The sequence below is a fragment of the Leptonychotes weddellii genome, chromosome 4 (genome assembly GCF_054177405.1).
Source record: "Leptonychotes weddellii isolate Sample4059 chromosome 4, ASM5417740v2, whole genome shotgun sequence".
NCBI lineage: Eukaryota > Metazoa > Chordata > Mammalia > Carnivora > Phocidae > Leptonychotes > Leptonychotes weddellii.
Window position 1 is genome coordinate 87,641,179 of NC_138372.1, and position 7,297 is coordinate 87,648,475.

The 7,297-nt window shown below is 36.4% G+C and overlaps 1 protein-coding gene across 1 annotated transcript in view; it reads right to left on the reverse strand.

Moving 5' to 3' along the window:
• RSBN1 (round spermatid basic protein 1) overlaps nt 1-7,297 on the reverse strand; it is a 47,152-nt gene that overhangs the window by 21,077 nt on the left and 18,778 nt on the right. The window lies entirely within an intron of this gene.

The following is a 7,297-nucleotide window of genomic DNA, read 5'->3' on the forward strand; positions in this document are numbered from 1 at the left end:
CGAGCCCCGCATCGGGCTCCCTGCTCAGCGGGAAGCCTGCTTCTCCCTCTCCCACTCCCCCTGCTTGTGTTCCTGCTCTCGCTCTCTCTCTGTCAAACAAGTAAATAAAATCTTTAAAAAAATAAAATAAATAAATAAATAAATAAATAAAATCTTTAAAAAAAAAAAAGAAAGCTAACAATGCTAAACACAGAAAGCAAAAGAAAAAAAATAAGGATGAGGCTGGACAAATGAGCTGTAGCTGGATTAGAAGAGCCTTGAAGACTACTGTTAAAGATTTGGGAAATCACTAAAGGATCTAAAGCAGTTAAAGGAAAGTTATCGATTTGCTTTTGTCTTTTCAGGGCAGAGGGGCTTGGGGTTTTTGTATTTGTTTCATTTTCCCAGAGGGGTGCTGAAAGAGATTTAGGCTTGAAACGATAAACTAAGTTAGTAACAGTGCAGATGATTAGAAAATGATAAAGAAAAAAGATCTGAAAAATATCCAGGAGATCAAATTGCCAGGACTTGGGAGACAGACTGGATATGATAGGGCAGAGAAAGGAATATCAAAGATGTCTCCCAGGTTCTGACCTTTGCAAGGAGATACAGAAACCACTCTTTCTACTGAAGGACCACCACCAGGTTTGGGTGGGAAGGTGATATGTTGAAGTTTGAACATGATGAGCTTCAGTTGTGTGGTAGGCTGAATAATGGCCCCCAAAGATATCTAGATATGTAGGTCCTAATCCCTGGATCCTGTGAATATGACCTTATATGGCAAAAAAAACTTTGTAGTTGTGAATAAGTTAAGAATCTTGAAATGGGGAAGGTAGCCTAGTCTATCCAGGTAAGCCCTAAATGTAATCACAGGCATTCTTATAAGGAGGAGGCACAGGGAGATCTGCAGAGAAGGTGATACAATGATGGAAGCAGAGGCGGGGTAATGTACTTTTTGCAGATGGAGGAAGGGGCCACAAACTAAGAAATACAGAAGGCTACCAGAAGCTAAAATAGGCAAAAAAACAACAAAACCCAAATTCACCTTCAGAGCCTTCAGAACTGTAAGAAACTGTTAAGTTTGTATTGTTTTAAGGCACTACATTTATGGTAATTTGTTACAGGAGCAATAGGTACTAATACCAAGTAGCTCTAAAACACCCACTTGGGCAGCTGGGTATGAAATCAAATGGTTTGGACTGAGGATATAAATCCTAGTCATTGGCTACAGAACATATATAGTTCAAAGAGCAGGGGCCTTTGCCTAGAAAGATCCAATTTAAAAAGCACCGAAGGAGAAGAAAAGCTGACAAAAAAGAATGTAAAGGAATTGTCAAGTGGTCAGAGAGGTTAAAAAGAAAACCAAGAGGGCGCCTGAGTAGCTCAGTTGGTTAAGCGACTGCCTTCGGCTCACGTTCATGATCCTGGAGTCCCGGGATCGAGTCCCGCATCGGGCTCCCTGCTCAGCAGGGAGTCTGCTTCTCCCTCTGACCCTCCTCCCTCTCATGCTCTCTGTCTCTCAAATAAATAAATAAAATCTTTAAAAAAAAAAAAAAAGAAAGAAAACCAAGACAACACGGTATAATAAAAGTTAAAATAAAATATTTGAAGAAGTTTGGTCAAAATGTTGCTGAGACTTCAGTGAGATGAAGATGAAAAATGCCCATTGGTGACCTTGGCAAGAGAGGCTTTTCAGAGAAAGTATGACAGCAGAAACAAAATCAGTGGTCTGAGGAGAGATGAGAAAATGTGGACTGCAAGTGTAAACAATTCTTTCAAGAAATTAGGCTGTGAAAATAAAAAAGGTTGGTAGTGAGAGGAGAAAATAAGATCAATAGAGAATTTGTTTAAATGGAAAGACTGAGCAACCCTCAATAGGGCTGTATTAACTTTTATTCCCCCAGCACTGTAAGAAAGTATATATTGCCCCACAGCCTAACAGAATGTTATCAAACTTTTGGATTTTTACTAATTTGGTAAGTAAAAACTACCATCTTAGTAGTTTTAATTTCACTTTCTTAGGAATGAAGCTGTGTATCTTTTCAAATAAGAGAATTAAAGGGCCTTTTGTGTTTCTTTTTCTGTGAACTATCCATTCATAATGCCTGCTTATATTTAAATTGGGCTACTAGTATTTATTTCTCTTATCTAATTCTAGAACCTTAATAATTTAGAAAGGTTAATCCTCTGTATGAATTGTATACAATTTTTCACAATTTGTCTTTTAACTGTGTTGACAGTGATTTTTCTTTTGTTTTGGTCATAGTCAGAAAGACCTTTTGAACTACAAAGTCATGAAAGAATTCTTCCATGTTTTCTTCTATTACATTAATGTCTCCATTTTCCACATTTAAATCTCTGATCACATTGGGAATTTATCTTGGTATCCAGGGATATGGATACAAAGATGAATTCTAGATAAATACCCTGATGTCCCAACACTATCATCTCTGCCATCAATGATTTCAGATACCATCATTTTTATGTATCAAATGCCTGTATGTATTTGGGCCTATTTCTAGACTTACTTTTCTGTTTCACTAAATAATGTTCATAAACTAATATACACTTATTTAATCACTAAATCTTTAGAATGTATTGTATCTGATAGGGCACTCCTCCACCACTGCTTTTCTTTATCATTCTGATGTTGGTTCTTCTTAATCCAAAAATATATCTTTCCATCTAAGTCTTCTTTAGTGTGAGGTCTTAATGGGAAGAATCTGGTAAAGGTGAAAAGGTGAAGAGGACTGCTATTTAAACATGGCAGACAGAACAAAAGATTTATGTCTATTCCTTCTCAAAACCCACTCAATTGAGAGTAAAACAAAGGCCATAAATCCCAAAAGCTCAAAGAGAACGGAAGTAAAAAAATGACAGATACAAGTTAGCAAACCATTTTTTACAAGGGGAAAAGTGTACAGGGGAATTAGCCAACTGAGAACTTTGAATACTGAGTACCTACATAGAAGATAACCAAAAAATCAGTTTGAGCTACAGAATCATGGAAAGGCTAAGCAGAAGGTGGGAAACAAAGCATGGAACTAAAAACGAGAAAGATGGGTTTAAAATTTGTACAAGAATTAGTTAGACCCCTCCGCTTATGTTCCCCACTCCCTGCCCCATCCCACATTACTTACCCTATCTTGTGGAGAAAGTGAACAAAAGAGACTATGGAAAACAAAGATACCAGGCACAAATATGAAAGAAAGCCATTACACTGACAACAGACAAGTAAAATTCCATATATTGAACAATGAACTCACCTACCTACTTCCATAGTTCAACTCCAAGAATTCTAGCAAACAGAGATATAACCTACTCTATTCCCCTGGCAAAAATGTGGTACAGTCTTAGCTGTAGAAATTAAAGGCCCCAGAGAGAAGATCTCTAAATGTTGATATTTGTAGCTTTTCTTACAAGATATGGCCAGATTCCCTACCCATTCATCAAATGTCCAATCCCACCTTTGTGTCCACAGTTTCTAATCAGTTTTGTACTAACACATATTTCAATATAAAAAGATCACCAGACATTTGAAGAAAATACATAAACAAGATTAAAACAGAAAGAACTCGATGAAACAAACTACAAGAAAATTTCAAAACAATTACTAATATCATCAAAGAGATAAAAGATGATATTGCATCCATGAAACAATAAGTTATTTAAATTTTAAAAAAGAACAAGGTCTTCAAATTCAAAACATTACAGTTGAAATAAATCAAGAGGAGGAAAAGAAGATAGTTAAATCTCCCAGAAAGTAGAACAAAAAGACAAAGAAAAATAAAAGGAAAAATTTAGAGGTTCAGCCAGGAGGCCTAATATCCAACTAATAAAAGTTTCAGGAAAGAAGAACAGCAAATACTAAGGTAAGGAAATTAACAAAGAAATAATACAAGAAAACTTACCCCAACAAAAGGATATGCATTTCCATATTGAGAAGGCCTAAATACTCATCAGAGTGAATATAAAGGACTCATACCAATGAAATCTGAGAAAATCATGTGGGTTGGAGGTGGTCTTCAACTGTATTGATAACATTTTATTTCTTGGGCCAAGTGGTTAGAACACAGGTATTTATTACTCTTTATACCTCTACGTATGTCTGAAATATTTCACAGTAAATTAAAAAACAAAACCCAATTTAAAAAAAATCTCAAGGCACATTATCCTCAGTATTCTGAAATTCTGCAGTAAAGAGGTTTTAAAATAAGTTTCCAGAGAGGGAAAAAAAACACCTAAAAATATCAGGAATCATTATGATACTGGATTTCTCAAAAGCAGTACTAGAAGCTTAAATAAAGACACTATGCCTTTATAAACCTCAAGGAAATGATCTCCAACCGAGAATGCCACACCTGTCTGAACTACCCAAAAAATGTAATGGTAGGATAAAGACTTTAAACATGTGAAATCTCATTTGAATCACTGACTTCAGTCAACAGAATAGTCATGGAATCCCAGGACATGAGAAAAGGCAAACAGAAATCCCAGGGCATCCATGTATAGAATACAGTGTTTATATATATATATATATATATACACACATATATGTAGAGATATCCTCTACATATATTCCTATTGCAACACTGTAATATTACAAAACTGTAAACAACCTAAATGTACAAGAACAGGAGAAGAGTGATATAATCACACCAAAAAATACCAAAAATAGCAGTTAAAATGAATGAACTAGAGTTACGTGTATCAACATAATTCTCTAAAGCAATGTTGCAGTGAAGCAATCTGTAGAACGATACATGCAAAATACTATTTATAAAGTGTTAAATCATACAAAATAGTTTTATATAGTCTGTATGTTCATACATGTATAGCAAAATATTAGAAGGTACACAGAAAAATCACAAGTTCAGAAGAAAGATTTACTTCTGGGGAGAAAAAAAGCTTAGTATTTTATTATAGATGAAGGAAATATAAAGAATTCACTTAATATAATTTGGGAATGGAGAGGGAAAAGATTAAAGGGGTGGGGGTGTGTAAAGATCCCAAGCAAATGGGTGCAGTTTCTTTTTCGGATGATGAGAAAGTTCTAGAAATGGATAATGGTGATGGTTGTTTAACACTGTGAAAGCACTTAATGCCAATGAATTATACACCTAAAAATAGTTAAACAGTAATTTTGTTATCTATATTTTGTGACAATCCTAAGCAAAGTGAGGAGTGGAATCTAGAGCACAGGTGAAAGATTAGCTTTTGAGGAGGAGGTGGGATTTCTATTTTAACAGGAGGGAATACAGAAAAGATGTATACAGATAAAGAGTTTGAATAGTCGTCATGAAGAACAAACAAGCAAGTTGACCAAAGAAAAGCAGCAAACTTCCCAATGTTGAGGGCTCACTGGCAGCCTTATGAAACCTTAAGAACAGACAAGCTCCTGAATAATTATCAACCCAAAAATGATTTTCTAAAACATTTGTAGTATGTTGGGTGCCTGGGTGGCTCAGTCGTTAAGCATCTGCCTTCAGCTCAGGTCATGATCCCAGCGTCCTGGGATCAAGCGCTGCATCAGGCTCCCTGCTGCTCCACGGGAAGTCTGCTTCTCCCTCTCCTATTCCCCCCCTGCTTGTGTTCCCTCTCTCGCTGCATCTCTCTCTGTCAAATAAATAAAATTTTTAAAAAAACAAAAAATTTGTACTATGTAGAGGTTAGACAAGATTATCTCTAAGAGCCCCTGGTTTATGATTTCTAAGAAATTCTAAAAGGATGATCTACAGGCCAAATGAAGGAAAACACAGTAATGCTAGATGGTATATATTTTCAAAAGTTTCTTAAATTTGCCTGATCATAGGATCTGAATCACCTGAGGTATTTATCTCAGGTCTCCCTCCAGACCTAATCATAATTTCCAGGAGAGGAACCTGAGATTCTAAATACGTATTTGGAACCAGAAACCTCAGATTATTCTTAGGATCTGGCAAGTTTGAAAAACTCTGGCCTGGAAATGACACTCGAAAGCAAAGAACAAGTTGAGTAGAGGAGTTATTAGGAGGACTGGAGGGAGGTGAGACTAAAGAACAGAAAAAAGTAAGGCTGCCATGAAAGCAAGAGACAGAATGCCAGAGAAAACTCAATCATTAGTAAAATCAGAAGGCAAAGGGGGAGGGGAAAAGGATTGTGGAATCAAGGGAGAAAATGCCTGTAAGAAAATAGTGGTTAGCTTTGCATGATTTAAAAAAATTCTTATAATATCTATAAAAGTTTAAGCCATTGCATTTGAAACCACATATTGCTCTGTCAGTACGTTATATAATTCTTTAGATTAGAAACTTAACTTCATGGGGCACCTGGGTGGCTTAGTCAGTTAAGCGTCCAACTCTTGGTTTCGGCTTGGGTCATGATCTCTGGGTCCTGGCATTAAGCCCCTTGGGGCTCTGCACTCAGCAGGGAGTCGCCTGAGATTCTCTCCCTCTGCCCCTCCCCCACTCATGTGCACGCACCCTCTCTCTCTCACAAATAAGATCTTTAAAAAGAAATTTCACAGTTATCCTGTATCAATTGCTAAGAGTGAAATAAGCTCAACTGTGCTCCAAATACATACACTTTTTAATAAGGACAGTCATAAGTCAGTTAAAAACTTAGAAGATAGCAGTTTTATTCATAACTGCCAAAACTTGGAAACAACCAAGATGTCCTTCAGTAGGTAAAGGGATAACTGTAGTATATCCAGACAAAATGTTATTCAAAAAAAAAAAAAAGAGCTATCAATCCATGAAAAAAACATAGAAGAGCCTTAAATGCATATTATTACGTGAAAGAAGCCAATCTGAAAAGGCTATATACTATTTGATTCCAACTATTTTACATTCTGAAAAGGCAAAACTATGGAGACAGTAAAAAGATCAGTGTTTGCCAGGGGTTGGGAGAGGAAGGAAAGGATGAAGAAGCAGAGCACAGAGGATTTTTAAGATGCGAAAATACTCTGTGTACTACTATAAAGATGGATATATGTCATTATACATTAGTCCAAACCCATAGAAGTATACCACCAAAGTGAACTATAATGTAAACTATGGACTTTGGGTGATTATGATGAATCAATGTAGGTTCATCACCTGTAATAAATGTACCACGGGGAAGGTGGGCAGGGGGTAGGCGGTGTGGATGTTAATAATGAGGAAGGCTGTGCACAGATGGGGGCAGAGAGTATACGGGAAATCTCTGTACCTTCCCCTCAATTTTGCCATGAACCTAAAACTAATCTAAAAAAGAAATTCTTAAAAACACACACACACACAAACACACAAAACACTTAGAAGAACACAAAGTTAGAAATACACTATATGGACATGCCCCC